General features: G+C 58.1%; 1 non-coding gene across 1 annotated transcript in view; it reads right to left on the bottom strand.

Moving 5' to 3' along the window:
- LOC124744893 overlaps nt 1–727 on the bottom strand; it is a 1,909-nt gene extending 1,182 nt beyond the window's left edge. The window contains exon 1 of the ribosomal RNA XR_007010904.1: nt 1–727. This exon is cut by the window's left edge and continues 1,182 nt beyond it. This is a non-coding gene — a ribosomal RNA (small subunit ribosomal RNA).
- Nucleotides 728–2,500: the final 1,773 nt, after the last annotated feature.

Here is a 2,500-nt window from a genome sequence, read left to right as displayed (position 1 = left end):
CACCGGCAGGACGTCCCACGATACATGCCAGTTAAACACCGACGGGCGGTGAACCAACAGCGTGGGACACAAATCCAACTACGAGCTTTTTAACCGCAACAACTTTAATATACGCTATTGGAGCTGGAATTACCGCGGCTGCTGGCACCAGACTTGCCCTCCAATAGATACTCGTTAAAGGATTTAAAGTGTACTCATTCCGATTACGGGGCCTCGGATGAGTCCCGTATCGTTATTTTTCGTCACTACCTCCCCGTGCCGGGAGTGGGTAATTTGCGCGCCTGCTGCCTTCCTTGGATGTGGTAGCCGTTTCTCAGGCTCCCTCTCCGGAATCGAACCCTGATTCCCCGTTACCCGTTACAACCATGGTAGGCGCAGAACCTACCATCGACAGTTGATAAGGCAGACATTTGAAAGATGCGTCGCCGGTACGAGGACCGTGCGATCAGCCCAAAGTTATTCAGAGTCACCAAGGCAAACGGACCGGACGAGCCGACCGATTGGTTTTGATCTAATAAAAGCGTCCCTTCCATCTCTGGTCGGGACTCTGTTTGCATGTATTAGCTCTAGAATTACCACAGTTATCCAAGTAACGTGGGTACGATCTAAGGAACCATAACTGATTTAATGAGCCATTCGCGGTTTCACCTTAATGCGGCTTGTACTGAGACATGCATGGCTTAATCTTTGAGACAAGCATATGACTACTGGCAGGATCAACCAGGGAGCTGCGTCAACTAGAGCTGAGCAGCCGGCCGCCCGGGAGTGTGTCCCGGGGGCCCGCGCGAACACGCAAGCGTCCGCTCAATCATTCTGCAAACAGGAGGAGGCTGAGCTCCCCTGCACAATACACCTCGAAACCCTCTCAGGTCCCGGCGGCGCGCAGCGCCGTCCCAAGTACTTGGTCGGGTTCGAGAGAGGCGCAATCGCCCGGAGTTAGGCGAGTAGACGCTTTCGGTGCGACCACCCGTGCTCCCAACTGAGCTTGCCGCTGCCGACAGAGGCCCGGGAGCGTGCTGTCGTGGCATTGCCGGCGGGAGACAACACGCGCCACCTACGGTGACCGGCAGCTCCAACGCCAGCGCCACAGAAGGACAAAAGCCCCACTTGGGTGCCGAAGCGAACTCTCCCAGCACAGCGCACGCGCCAACACATCCGCACAGCTGCGATACAAACCACCAGCGAGAACCGCTGGGGCGACCGAGCAGCAGACGGCGTCGCGGCGCCGAGCGCCGGGCGGCGGCGCATCCTCAACGCACACAGTCCTCAATCGGACCAGCACACTGAAGATGTCCACCGCGCTTCGCACCGGGCCCGCGAGGACCTACGTTGGCCGCACGGCGCCGCGCGCAGGGTGCGCCGGCGCGCAGCTGCGACGCCTGCCGCGTCCGTCGGCCGGCGCGCCTGCCACTGGCCGCCCCCACCAGCCGGCTGTAGCGCGTGCGCCCACGCACCGCGCGGCCAGCACGCCGGGAGGCGCCCCCTCACCGGCCGGGGACGGTCCCACCCAGCCACCGCCGCGTATCGCTTCACACCCAGATGCCGTTCAGTTTCGTCGGCATGGTGGGTATCGCTGGAACAACCGGTTAGTACCTCAACCTATCGTCGCCATCACCGATTCACCCCTAGCGAGAACAACCGCACCACAACAGGTTACCATTTGTTCATTTGCGTAACTTCACCAGAAAACGCAGGCGTCCATCGCCATTTGCAACTTCAACGATTATTGCATGCCTGTGTCAGGTGTCACGCCACACTACGTCTGCCCACATACACGCAACAAAATGTGCACGCCTAGACAATACGTGGAAGGTGGCCCCCGTACGTATGCGATGTCCATTGCTCGAACGACTGTCAACCGGCCTCTGTAGCATGTCGCAGATATGGAACGCGGTGCACCATGCCATCACGGTGTGTGAGGAGAGACGACTAGGTCCGAATACATCAACAGACAGCTCATGCTGATCGCCATCCACGGCGTCCGTTCCTCCCACACGTCTCTATGGCGTACCACACTGCAATCCAGCTCTCATAGGGAGACGACACGTAGCTGCGTGCACAATATTTGCACTGTATGGTCCGCCGTTTTTGGGCGCAGTCGTTGTGCGGTCACACATGTGCCACGATGTATCATTCAGTACATAAGGACGAATGTGCAGTACAGATTGTGGTTCACGCGTACGACATCAGCGGACAGTTGACACAGGCCGCACCACAACGTAGCCTGAGTACGTCGCATGCGAAGGGCATTGAACATGCAAACTTCTCACCAACCAGCTTGCGAAGGCAGGGGGCAAGGTGGGGACGTGGGGAGGGGCGGCATGTACGTCCTGCTGCCATCCACATTACAGTGTACAGCAGGAGCATGTGGAAAGTGAGCAAGACTTGCAAGGTGTTTAACATGAAGCGATACACAGGGGTGCGGGCAGTGCGAGTAGCGAACTATATTGCGAGGGTTGCGGGTGGGCAACACTACAGTAATTGAACGAGTCGTATAACA

Source organism: Schistocerca piceifrons, unplaced genomic scaffold (assembly GCF_021461385.2).
Source record: "Schistocerca piceifrons isolate TAMUIC-IGC-003096 unplaced genomic scaffold, iqSchPice1.1 HiC_scaffold_309, whole genome shotgun sequence".
Taxonomy (NCBI): domain Eukaryota; kingdom Metazoa; phylum Arthropoda; class Insecta; order Orthoptera; family Acrididae; genus Schistocerca; species Schistocerca piceifrons.
Note: the sequence above shows the minus strand (reverse complement) of the source record. Positions and strands in the feature narration are given on the sequence as shown.